Below are 14,247 nucleotides of genomic sequence, written 5' to 3'. Positions count from 1 at the left end.
TACAGGAATACAACTACAGGGATACTGTACAGGAATACAACTACAGGGATACTGTACAGGAAATACAAATGCAGGAAAATTGTACATTCAGGTTCGGAGGTTACGGTATCCTGGTCACCATGACAGCATAGTGGCTAAAGAAGAATTCCCTAAGGCTGAAGCACTAATGGTGAAAGGTGAGGCAGAGCTCCAGGTTCTGCTGAAAATACAGTACCACTTGGGCTTTGTTGAATCTTTCAGAGCAAGTGGACCCTGATGCTTCTGTTAATACACTTTTTTTATGAAAACCAACTACTTGGAGGCACCTCAGACACTGGTCATGAGAAGATCTTGCTCATCAGTCTGTTGCACTGTGCTTTTGGGTAAAGTAGGTGTGGAATAAAATACAAAAACTTATTTGTAAAAACAAGATCAATGTCATTACATATCTTTTGTTGACAAGTATTCGATTTCCTGGGAAAGCAATTGATTCTCCCTTCAATCCATGTCTCATTCTCCAGTGACAATATCACACCAATACTGAGGCTGGTGGAAACAGCAGTCAGTTTGAATGGCTCCTCATGATCAGTTGCTGTTCACACCAGTGTGTGGTTTATCAGCACAGATTTCAGATTGTCAAAGATATTTCAACATATTTTAGCTCATTCACCTTCTTTGCCATTCTTCAATAAACTTGATAAAGGAGCAACTACACTGCAGAAATTCAGAACAAGCCTCCAACAAATGCATTCTTCACAATATGTCATTCAATTTTAATCATAGTTTTAAAGAGGAAAGTCCAAAATGGCCCTTAATTTGTCTCTTGTTTCATTACCTTGTCCCATAGTGTCTCTTATTTTGGAAATTCATGTTTAGACAGATTTACAACCAATGTAACTAATTAAACAGTTTGTTCAATTTGTTTTTATATTCACTGTTGGGACATCAGTGTCACTGTCTGAACATTAGAGGCAGGGCAATCCAAATATTCCACATTGACTGACTTGCTTTTACCTGACTCACCTGGTACCTTTTCACTGATGTGCCCCTCCAGAGCATCTGCACAATCCAACACCAAGAGATGCTCTCCTGGTGGACACAACCTACTTCTGTGTTGAATACACTGTCGAACTTGTCTGAGCTACACATTTCAGAATGCTTTGTGATAGGGTGGCACAGCGGCTCAGTGGTTAGCACTGCTACCTCACAGCGCTAGGGACCGGGGTTCAATCCCTGTCTTGGGCGACTGTCTGTGTGGAGCTTAAACATTCTCCCTGGGTTTCCTCCCACAGTCCAAACATGTACAGGCCAGGTTAATTTGCCCATAGTGTTAGGTGTATTAGTCAGGGGGAAATGCAGCGTAGGGGAATGAGTCTGGGTGGTTTACTCTTCAGGAGGTCAGTGTGGACTTACTGGGCCAAAGGCCTATTTCCATACTATAGGGAATGTAATTGTCAAACTACACTTGAATAATTGAGCTTCATTCTTATCATGTCATCTTCAGACTGAAGGAAATAAAATTGATCCAGCCTGCTGATTACTAACTGGAGAAACTCAACCTGAGAAAAGTGTCATTCAACAATGGTGAGGGGGGGATTTCTTTGCATAAAATTAAAAGGAAAATTGGAGTCATCCTTTTTGATGAACAGAATGAATCAAAACTTTTCAAGAATAAGATCAGGTGTTTTTTGTTTTAGGGAAGAGTATTAAGGGTGACAGGGCCAAAGCAGAGAGGTGGAGTCAAGTTACTGGTTGGTCATGATTTAAATTCTTTTCTCCATCCACAGGATGAGGACATCACGGGCTGGGCCAGCTTTTATTGTCCATCCCTAATGGTCCGGAGAGCGGTTAAAAGTCAACCACATTGCTGTGGGTCTGGAGTCAGACCAGATAAGGACAGCAGTTTCTTTTCTGAAACGACATTAGCCAATCAGAGGGTTCACTATTGAAGGGCAGTTAAGTGTGGAGGGACCGAAAAGCCTCCTGCTATTCCTTGATAAAGTGTCATGGTGTGGCAGCACTGCTGTTGGGCTATTTGGAAGCACAAAGGAGTAGCGCTCCGAGAGCTAGTACTTCCGAATAAACCTGTTAGACTATAACCTGGTGTTGTGTGATTTGTAACTTTGTACACAGTGTCAGAGCAGCATTCCTGTTTCACTAACAGAGATTTCACCAAGGTTCCGAGGTCAACAGTCACTGTGTTAAGCAGCAGTGTATATTTTATACTATAACCACAGCTTGCTGTGTCTGGAGGTCCTGGATTCTCAGGATCACACTGAAATTGGAACTCCTGATTAAAGATGATACCAGAGCGATAGTTCCAGATGCAGCTGGTGAGGTGAGATTATCAGCCTGTTTGTGTCATTGTTCAATTGTGCCCTTTGTACGTAAACACATCAAAACAGCTGGCAAGATAATGAACATCCTGAACACAAACCATCGATGGGTGATGTTGAATAGTCGTTAGTTACAAGGCTGGAAAGCCTTTTATTTTCCAAAATAGTTACCGTATGAATTTTATTTTATTTTATACACACACGGGAGCAGCAATGCTTGAATCATGAGGTGAGCAGCTTTGACTCATTCCTGATCTAGAGGGAGCTGCTTTCTGGTCACTGAGGTCATCTTTATGAAGCTAGTGGAGATGTGATCGCCTGTTTACTAGCTGTCACATTTAACATTTCCTGTCAATGGAAACTGTTCTGAATTATATACAGTGTATTGGCCAATCAGCATCTACAAATGGAAGGTCAGCTCTCATCATCAGCTCATCCCATCACCACAGAGTTTATCATGTGGCTTGTTGCCTTGTGTGTCTCTTCAACAACCATTTCTGAACCTTACTGACCTATCAATACTATCTTTTACTGAATTCCACAAGACCAATTCCCAGGTTCTTTAGTAATTCATGAAGCAACCGCCAGTTGGGCCTTCAGACGAGAAACAGGTCATTGGCATACTCCAGTCAATTCTCTCTTTCAATCAGTTTCTGGCTGACCCCCGTCTCTCTTACTTGGTTCTCTAATCCTTTCTTCCCTTGTTTAAGAAAATCACAGTCTTGTAACTTTTCATTGACTCCATAAACAGAAGCTTTTGTGGAAAGGGAGCTTTCAGATTCCACTCCCCTGGATGTGACCCAGCAATAACCTGCCTCTGCCTTGGCTTTTACTACTGGATTCACCCCATTCCTCTCCTTCACCAGTGGGAATTGCCTCCAAATCACAGGGTTCAGGGTCAGCTCCAAGATGGAATCTAATACCAACCCTCCCTCCCCCACTCCCCGTGGTGAGTTTTCAGTCATAGCTGCACTCAGTCTGGGGGAGATCCTGTTTAATTCTCAGTACTTCCCATGGTGAGAAGTCCAGTCTTTGGCTTCCTTACCCAGCTGCCTATTCACATTGACCAGCACTGAGTGGGCAGTTATTAATGGAGTGTCAGCAAATGAACCAGTCAGGGTGACTGTTGGAAGTGAGGGTCCCTTGTTCACCCACTCACTGCCTGATTGAGGGACCTTGCAAAAGGAGATGACTGGGTGAGAGTCATCGTCCTGCTCTTGCTGCTTTCACTCCTCCCATTCTTCTGTGCTTCCTCCATCACAGCCCTCCACCTCCCCCGCACTCACCTCTGGCCTGGGGACAGTCGGGGGAAGGGTGTGGAGGTACTTGTCTTAGCTCTCTGCTGTCTGTGTTGCTGATTCCTGTGACCACTGTCTGATTGGTTGAGAGATCCCAGACAGTTTGAGATTTGTATCATCTCCCTCGCTAACCTCCCTCCCGCCTCAGCCTTACCCCATCTCTAACCCTCAGGAAGAGATACCATCATGAGTAATAACCAGTCAGGCCTTTCCCAAAGGAGAGGGCCTGGGAATCTCACCTGCTCTCCAGCCTCAGGCAACACCAAGGTCTTCCAGACAAGATATCACCTCCTGAGCTGATGAGTATTTGGCGTTGTTGCTTTGCTTGGAAGTTGAAGTAAACAATCCCAGGTAATACTTGAAGTGAAATAGTGTAGTGGTTGTGCCTCACATGTAGCCACTGTAACTAAACCATTGCAATTGGTCATTGACCATATTGTCTGTTCTGGAACCGTGTTGTGAGAAAAATGGGCATTATATTTACTTTGAAAGATAACTTTGTCTGCACATCATTAGCTGTAACACGCTTTGTGGTGAATTGAGAATATGAAAGATGCTGCTTTAGAGTAATTTATTTCCTCATAGGATGGAGCACTGTCCATACTGAGGTGAAAGGTTCTTGGATTATCCAAGATAAAGAAGATTGACAGAGATAGAAATTGGATATTTACTAATAGTTGAGCGTTGTTAGCAACAGTGAGATCTCAGGTTTGTTGGGACTTTGTAATAACATAAAATGCATGATACTGGGTCAATGGCACTTCTACACCTCTCCTGACTTTTACTATCACTGATTTCCTTAAAATGATAATAGGGGACGATGAATATATCTGTCTAATTAACACACTATCAACATAGAACATAGAACAGTACAGCACAGAACAGGCCCTTCAGCCCACGATGTTGTGCCGAGCATTGATCCTCATGTATGCACCCTCAAATTTCTGTGACCATATGCATGTCCAGCAGTCTCTTAAATGTCGCCAATGACCTTGCTTCCACAACTGCTGATGGCAACGCATTCCATGCTCTCTGTGTAAAGAACTCGCATCTGACATCCCCTCTATACTTTCCTCCAACCAGCTTAAAACTATGACCCCTCGTGTTAGTCATTTCTGCCCTGGGAAATAGTCTCTGGCTATCGACTCTATCTATGCCTCTCATTATCTTGTATACCTCAATTAGGTCCCCTCTCCTCCTCCTTTTCTCCAATGAAAAAAGTCCGAGCTCAGTCAACCTCTCTTCATAAGATAAGCCCTCCAGTCCAGGCAGCATCCTGGTAAACCTCCTCTGAACCCACTCCAAAGCATCCACATCTTTTCTATAATAGGGCGACCAGAACTGGACGCAGTATTCCAAGTGCGGTCTAACCAAAGTTTTATAGAGCACATCCTATCAGGTATGGCAAAGTGCTCTCTCCAAGACAACAAGAAATTATAAAGAGTTGTAAATGTAGCCTAGTCCATCACACAAACCTGCCTTCTATCTATTGACTGTCTATATTCCCATTGCTTTGGGAAAGAAGGCAACATAATCAAAGCCCCTTGCCAACCTGGGGGTTACACACTTTTTCACCCTCTATCAACGGGCAGAAGATACAAAAGTTTGAAAACAAGATTTAAGAACAGCTTCTTCCTTGCTGTTATCAGACTAATGAATGGATTGATTGAGTTTTTTGAAGAAGTAACAAAGATTGATGAGGGCAGAGCAGTAGATGTGATCTATATGGACTTCAGTAAGGCATTTGACAAGGTTCTCCATGGGAGACTGATTAGCAAGGTTAAGATCTCATGGAATACAGGGAGAACTAGCCAGTTGGTACAGAACTGGCTCAAAGGTAGAAGACAGAGGTTGGTGTTGGAGGGTTGTTTTTCAGACTGGAGGCCGGTGACCAGTGGAGTGCCACAAGGATCGGTGCTGGGCGCTCTACTTTTTGTCATTTACATAAATGATTTGGATGCGAGCATAAGAGGTACAGTTACTAAGTTTGCAGATGACACCAAAATTGGAGGTGTAGTGGACAGTGAAGAGGGTTACCTCAGATTACAACAGGATCTGGACCAGATGGGCCAATGGGCTGAGAAGTGGCAGATGGAGTTTAATTCAGGTAAATGCGAGGTGCTGCATTTTGGGAAAGCAAATCTTAGCAGGACTTATACACTTAATGGTAAGGTCCTAGGGAGTGTTGCTGAACAAAGAGACCTTGGAGTGCAGGTTCATAGCTCCCTGAAAATGGAATCGCAGGTAGATAGGATAGTGAAGAAGGCATTTGGTATGCTTTCTTTTATTGGACAGTGTATTGAGTACAGGAGTTGGGAGGTCATGTTGCAGCTGTGCAGGACATTGGTTAGGCCACTGGAATACTGTGTGCAATTCTGTTCTCCTTCCTATCGGAAAGATATTGTGAAACTTGAAAGAGTTCAGAAAAGATTTACAAGGATGTTGCCAGGGTTGGAGGATCTGAGCTACAGGGAGAGGCTGAACAGGCTGGGGCTGTTTTCTCTGGAGCATCAGAGACTGAGGGGTGACCTTATAGAGCTTTACAGAGGGGTTGGCGAGACCAGAACTAGAGGGCATAGGTTTAGGATGAGATGGGAAAGATATAAAAGAGACTTAAGGGGCAACATTTTCACGCAGAGGGTGGTACATGTATGGAATGAGCTGCCAGAGGATGTGGTGGAGGCTGGTACAATTGCAACATTTAAGAGGCATTTGGATGGGGAGATGAATAGGAAGGGTTTGGAGGGATATGGGCCGGGTGCTGGCAGGTGGGACTAGATTGGGTTGGGATATCTGGTCGGCATGGACGGGTTGGATCGAAGGGTCTGTTTCCATGCTGTACATCTCTATGACTCTATGACATTAGAGTTGATCTTTCTCTGCAATTTCTCTGTGAATGTAACACTATATTCTGCATTCTATCCTATCACCCTGATGTACTTATATAAGGTATGATTTGGCTGGTTAACACACAAAACCTTTCACTGTATCTCAGTACATGCAACAATAATAAATCAAATCAAATCAAAAAAATACTATCATCCATTGCAACTTTCACACAAAGTTTAGATACATGTTATTGAATGATAATGTGAATAACTAATGTAGGGTCACATGTCCATTTGCCAATCACTTCTGTCAATGCTGGTTATGAGAGAACAGAAAAACCACTGCATTAACAACATAACACTTTCTTTCATATCCAACCAACTGTAACATGTTTGACAAAGGCAAAAAACAAATTAAGTGCTCGTGATTTACAGAAAATGTACTGGACACATGCAGTAACTTCATATGGTTTACAAAGTGCAATACTTTATTGTACACTGACAGTTTTTCCATTCAATGCACCATAAAACTGCCCAGATGCCAATGATAATTGACACTAAATTGTCTGTATCACTCACATAAGGCACAAGGATAACTGGAGTGGGAATTGCAAGGTGTCATTCTGCCAGAATAGTGAGTACTCTGTCAGAAGGAGGGTCATGAGGTGCTGTTGCAACAAAGCATGAATCTTTGACACGCCTGGGATTAGATACTGAGGGAGTGATTGGTGCTGTTTCTGATCTACAATATAGAAAGGAATGCTGCATTCACCAGGTTTGGATTCCCCTCATTCTGATGGACATATAATTGTGTAAACTTTCATGTTGGAAATCAGGGAGATTTCTGCACTAAAACTAATCATAGGTATTATACTTACTGTGGATTAATGAGAATGCTCTGGATTTAATTTCTTTTTGAAAATATATTCAGTATTTTTTTTCAAAGTAGCTTTCTAATTACAGTGAAAATTTTATTTCTGTAATTTGCAGAGGAGATGTGACATGGTTTCCCACGATGCAGTAAGCCTCACTTGCAAACTGAAATGGATTGTATAGCATGTGAACTCTGCTCCTTTGTTCTGAGCAACCCCTGGAACTCCCAGAGCAATGTTATTTTCCTAATTCAAGAACCATTTTCAGGGAATCACAAAGGAGAGCAGAATGTCACTGTCATTTTAGGAAAGTTATGATGAATCATAGAAACATTGGAATTAGGAACAGGAGTAGGTCATTCAGCCCTTTGAGCCTGCTCCACCTTTCAGTATGATCATGGCTCATTAGTCTGTTTCTGTTTTCTCTTCTTACCCTTTGACCTCTTTAGCCTTAAGAACTGTATCTAACTCCTTCTTGATAACATTCAATGTTTTGCCCTCAACCACTTGCTGTGGCAGAGAATTCCTCACTCTCTGGGTGAAGACCTTTCCCCTCATCTCAGCCCTAAATGGCCTACCCCATATCCTTCTACTCTGACCCCTAGTTCTGGACCCTCCAGTCATCAGGAATATCCTTCCTGTGTTTACCCAGTGTAGTCCTGTTAGAATTTTATAGGTCTGCATCAGATCCCCATTCATTCTCTTGAACGTCAGTGAATATAATCCTAACTGATTCAACCTACCGAGATACATTGGTCAGAATCATTACAAAACACTGGTTCAACCTTAAGTGGAGGATGGTGCTAGATTCTGGGTACTACTTTAGAAAAGGATGTGAAGACATTAGACCTTAAGATATAGGGGCAACATTTTCTTAAACTACCAAATTACTCTCGGATTCCTCATTAAAGAATTCTCCATAACCAGAAATAACCTCGTGAACCTTCTGTGAACTGCCTCCAAAGCCAGTTATTGTGTTCTCCATGGGAGGTCCGTACCTTTCTCCCTTGGGTCACACAGATTTGGTGTACATCAGTGTTCCTTCACTGTCACTGGGTCAAAGCCAAGGAACTAGCTCCTGAATGGCATTGCTGGTGTTCCTACACCCACCAGGTCAACAGCAGTTCAGGAAGATAACCCAATGCCATTTTCATAAGGGTCATTAACAACAGGCAACAATTGTTAGGCTTTCCAGGTACACCTACATTCCATGTAGCATTTAAAAAATAATTTAATTTCTGAATCACAGTTGAGGTTGTACATATCAATAATTCCCATAAGTACCAAAACTGCCAACATGAATATTCTGAGGGTGTATATTCTGATCCCATGTTGAAGATGTTGAAATAACTTCCTGCTTGGATGTACCGAAACAACAAAGACTGGAACATTGTACAGTTCCTTCAACATCAATGTTAGCACAAAGTGAATATGACAGCGATCAGGTCTGCCCGTGTGCAGGCAGAGAGACGAACAGAGTTTGCACTTTGGATCAAATCTGAGATTTCTTCAGCAGATTCATATCAAACTCGAAATGTTAACTCTGCTCTCTCCCTGGAGGTGCTGCTAGACCTGCTGACCTTACCCAGTTGTAACAGCTTTTATTTCAGATCTCCAGCTTTTATTAAACAGTGGTCTGACTGGTTTAAATCATCGCCAGTGTAAAATGAAAGGACTGAAGGAGATATGAGCGATCCTGAGCTCAGGGTGACTCTGTCTAGATATTTTCCTAATCCATCTGTTCAGAGATGATATTCTTACTCACTGCAGCAGATGGGACTTGAACCCAAGTGTCCTGACTCAGAGTTGGGGACATTACCAAAGTGCCCCAGGCTCTCCATGTAAGGTCTGAGAACAAGTCACTGCAATTGTTAGCAATTGAGTTCATTGATTGGTTGAAGAAGCTGAGGTGGTGTGGCTTTTCCTGCTGTTCTTTCGCTATCCCCCAATTGCTCATGTGGCATAGTGGTAGTGTCCCCATCTCTGAGCTGGAAGGCCTGGGTTCAGTCTCACTTATTCCAGAGCTGTGTGTGATAACATGTCTGAACAAACTGATTAAAAGTATTGTCACACTCCCCCCCGCGGAACTTTTCCTCAGATGAGGATCAATGTAAATTCTTCTGCATTACGGTGAAATGGTTAAGTGTAACATTGGTTGAACACTTAGACCTATGTCAGTACTGAGCTCCCTCTTCAGAATCTCTTTGTTCTACTCAGTGTTCCCCTGGCCTTGGTTATACAGTGGTGCTGTTGTTGGGGAGTGGCTCTTGTCATGAACCAAGTCCTAGAGGCCTTGCCATGTCCACCAATACCCATCATGCCAGGATCCTGCAGAGGTTGGAATGGGATGGGGTCAATGTTGTGTGGGAGGTAGTGGGTGTCACTGTTTGGGACAGTCTGACGATATCAATATGCTCCCAAAATTTGAATATAATGAACATACTTTGAAATATCAAAGAAGCAAGTGATCTGATGTCATATGCTAACTGGCATTACAATATTTTATTGTTGAGAGGATGTTGTTGCTTCCTATAAATGGATCTCTGGTCTGATAGATCCCTCAGTACCAAACAGAGCTGTTCTCAGCACTGCCTTGTGTTGAACTTTCAAAACAAAGCCAACTTAAATTTAAATTTAATCTCACACAAGAGTTAGTTAATACTAATTAAAATCTATCTTATTTTCTGCATACTGTTTTCTTATATCTTATATAAAACTGAGTGTGGACCATATCCCTCCAAACTCTTCATGGTCACTTAAATCCCTGCTCTCTATATCACGATCTGTTACATTGGCTTAAACAAGTTCTAAACCTCCAAAGTGACAGAAAATCCTTTGGTAATGGACAGCACTTGTTCAGAGAATGAAAGCCATGTTTTTTTATCCAGTCAAGATTCTGTTACATTGAGTTGCAATAGTGCAGAAACAGCCTGTCGAGACAGAGAATAAACCAGGAAAGTCAGCTTGTTGAATTCATTTCATTGAAAATTAATGAAGAGCACTTTTCCTGAACTGCAGCCAATAGCATCATTTGTGCAGCTCATATCTCTGAGACTCACCACACTGTGAACAAGCCGGTATCAACATTACGCAAGCTCGTATAACTACACAGGTTGGACATATTTATTAAATCCTTATCAACTTGAAATCACTTTCCTCTTGTAATTTGAAACAGAATAACCAATTTGTTGACAGAAAGCTCCCACAAACAGGAATAAAATAGTTGAGCAGGTAATCAGTTGTAGCCATTGGTGGGAGTGTAGGGCGTGGATAAGAATTAGTCAGGACACCATCTTTTGTTGATACTGACTGGATGATATACCTGATAAGGGAGATCAGGTTCCATCGCACAAACCTTCCAGTCAGCATCACAAGCTTTGGTTCAACTGTTGGCCAGAGAGTAAATGAGTCACACACCTCCACACAATTCTCAGCTCAAATCCCAATAGAGGATCCTGAAGAGTTTGGGAAACATTGAGAGTAACAGTGAAGGGGTTATGCTGTATTCCAGTAATAGAGTTCCCAGTTCAATATAATCAGCAAATACGTCAAGATAATCTTTAAGCTAAACAACTTTCAGCTTCTGAGAACTGGTGACTGAAGTATCAAATACATTTCCATTTTTACATTCAGCATCATGTGAGAGAAACACTACCTCCTGGTGGAACATCATCAAAAGCAACAACATTAATTGTTTGTTGGAAGACATAGAAAATGCACAACATTACAAAGGTTGTCAGCTAAAAGCATCAAAAAGGAAAAAAATCCTGACTAAAAATATGGAATTGAGATTTTGAAGACATTAAGCATAAGTCATAATTCATTAATGTTTTGTTAAAATCAGTCAGTAACATATTGCAGGTAATTGTAAATAACAGTGAAAAGATCAGAGACAGCAAGGCCTTTTACAAGTTACAAACAGAATCATGGACTTTTAGAGAACAGAAGTTCAACCCATCGTTCCTGTACCTGCTTCAGAAAGAGCCACCCACCGAATCTCATTCTCCAATAAAAATAATCAATAGTTTTTCATGAATAAATATCTCACTGAAAATGCAAATGGTTGAAGATGCTTTATCGACATGAGCCAGTGTAACTTGGCAAAAGAATAAAGAGATTTTCTGTGATTATTTTTGGTGTTATTTTAAGTCACATTGTCATTCTCCAACAATTGAACTGACTGTACCAGTGCAGCTTCCACATGTTTACCTCCGAGACCCTCAGAACTTGAAGCAGCAACCTTTGAAGGTCTGAAGGCCTGCTCATAAGACATTGTTCTCTGTTCTGGCCACAGAGAACAATGTCTATTCCCATGCTCCATTTCTAAATCTTTTCCTCAGTGTCTACTCCTGCTCTTATTTATTATGTTTCTAAGTTTCTAAAACATTTCAAAAATGATTGTTTTAATTTTTGAAGAATCAGTCTCCTGCTCCCTTGTATAATTGGAAATTGCTTTTGTCTAATTTTGAAAGTCCTTTTTAACTGGTTAAACTGACAGGTGCTGAGTTGCTTCTACAATTACCAGAGTTTCCTAAAGCTGGCCAGAGGTTTCTCTGGAAACAATTCCCAAAATTAGAATCTTGACTGCACTGAAATTGCAAGATTAATTTTCATGAGGGTCAGATAAACTGCAATGTACCTTTGGAAACATCGGTAACGAAGCAACAAAGCCTCCTTCTGCCTGAATAAAGCTTGGTCTCTATCAGTTCCAGAGACACGGTGTTGGTGGAGGCTTGGTATCCCTGTTTGAGTCTTGCTCATATGAAGAGTGCAATGAGCTGATGAGGACATTGCACAACAGTCTTTGCACAAGGGGATGAAATTTTTTGTTGGAATATATATTCTCTTGAATGGTTTCTAAATTTTGCAATTTCCATAAATATAAGGGAAGTGTGGAGCATATGAAGAGAAGATTCACATTGCAGTGATCAATGTGAATAATAATGAGTGTTGGAAGATACTCATGTCTCGTCATGCTAAAACCAGCTGCTCTTTTCTTCTTGTTGTCAGTAATATTTTATAAACAATTATTTACGGAGTCCCTTCTCTGTTCAACCATCCCTGGGAAAACCGTGAAGTTATGCTGCAACCTGCTGGTTGGGTCTCTCACAGCAACTGCTAGAAAGGTTTCTCATTCACCAGGAACCTTTATGCTCATCAATCATAGAATCTTGGGATTGTTACAGGGCAGAGGGATGCCATTCAGCCCAACATATCTGTACTGCTATTATTACCTTGTGCTAATCTACTGTCTTTTTCTCCCCTTACCCCTTCACATTATTTCGATCCAAATAATCATCCCATGCTCTCTTAAATGCTTCAATGCCTCCACCACATTCTCAGGCATTGCATTCCAAAGTCCAGCTACTCACTGCACAATAAAGTTGTTTCTCATGCCACTCTTGCCTCATCTGCATATCAGTTTAATTCTGTGCCCTCCCATTCTCGTTTCTTTTTCGAGCAGGAATAGCAGTGAAAGATTCCTCATGAGTCGCAGACTCCAATTCTCCAGCTAGACCATACTTTACAGATCCCAGTGATCCAGCGTTCAGTTCTCAGGAATGGATGGTACTTTCGAAATGTTGTAGAAACTGTGGATGAAGAGTGTAGCTGCTCAGGTGGGCATAAAGTGGTTGATCATCCTCGAGTAATGGGAGTGCCTTTTGTTTGGGGGTGGGAGAAGCTGGTGCGGGTGATGGAAGAGTGGAAATGCTAAAGAGGTTGAAGCATAAGAGCAATGAGGGATATTACTGATGGAAATTAAAGAAGGCAGCTGCCTCGCCATGCAGGTTCTCCCATATTTAAAACAATACTTGGGTTTGTACTTAATAAAAAAGACTAATTTTTCTGAGGCAGAAATGTAACTTGGAGACATTAGAGTCAGAACAGCTTTTCATTTTCAAAATGTCTTTTGCTACACAAATGAGTTTATTTGATTTGACATTAATATTTCAACAAAATTTGACAAAATGCAATGAACTTTTTGCTACAGGATCATCTCTAACAGCAAGTAGCAAATGTTATATATAAGGCAAGAGCTACTCAAGGGGGAATGTGGATAATTCTCCACAATGATGCTGCAATGTCCACATTTTGATCAATAAACTCCCGAAACTGTTTGCTTGTGTGTGTGTGTATGTGTGTGTGTTAGAAAGCAAAAGTACACATACGGCTGTGTCCTCAGCCCCCTACTGTCCTCCCCGTACACATACGGCTGTGTCCTCAGCCCCCTACTGTCCTCCCAGTATACTCACGGCAGTGTACTCAGCCCCTTACTGTCCTCCCCGTACACATACGGCTGTGTCCTCAGCCCCCTACTGTCCTCCCTGTATACTCACGGCAGTGTACTCAGCCCCTTACTGTACTCCCTGTACACCCACGGCTGTGTCCCACAGCCCCCTACTGTACTCCCCGTACACCCACGGCTGTATCCCTCAGCCCCCTACTGTACTCCCTGTGCACCCACGGCACTGTCCTCAGCCCCCTACTGTACTCCCCGTACACACACGGCTCGGCACTGCCCTCAGCCCCCTACTGTACTCCCCGTACACCCAGGGCTGTGTCCCTCAGTCCCCTACTGTGCTCATCGTACACCCACGGCTGTGTCCCTCAGACCCCTACTGTACTCTCTATACACCCACAGCTGTGCCTCAGCCCCCTACTGTACTCCCCGTACACATACGGCTGTATCCCTCAGCCCCCTACTGTACTCCCCGTACACATACGGCTGTATCCCTCAGCCCCTTACTGTACTCCCCGTACACATACGGCTGTGTCCCTCAGCCCACTACTGTACTCCCCGTACACCCACGGCTGCGTCCCTCAGCCGCCTACTGTACTCCCTGTACACACACGGCTGTGCCTCAGCCCCCTACTGTACTCCCCGTACACATACGGCTGTATCCCTCAGCCCCCTACTGTACTCCCCGTACAC

Source organism: Chiloscyllium plagiosum, chromosome 20 (assembly GCF_004010195.1).
Source record: "Chiloscyllium plagiosum isolate BGI_BamShark_2017 chromosome 20, ASM401019v2, whole genome shotgun sequence".
Classification (NCBI taxonomy): Eukaryota; Metazoa; Chordata; class Chondrichthyes; order Orectolobiformes; family Hemiscylliidae; genus Chiloscyllium; species Chiloscyllium plagiosum.
Note: the sequence above shows the minus strand (reverse complement) of the source record.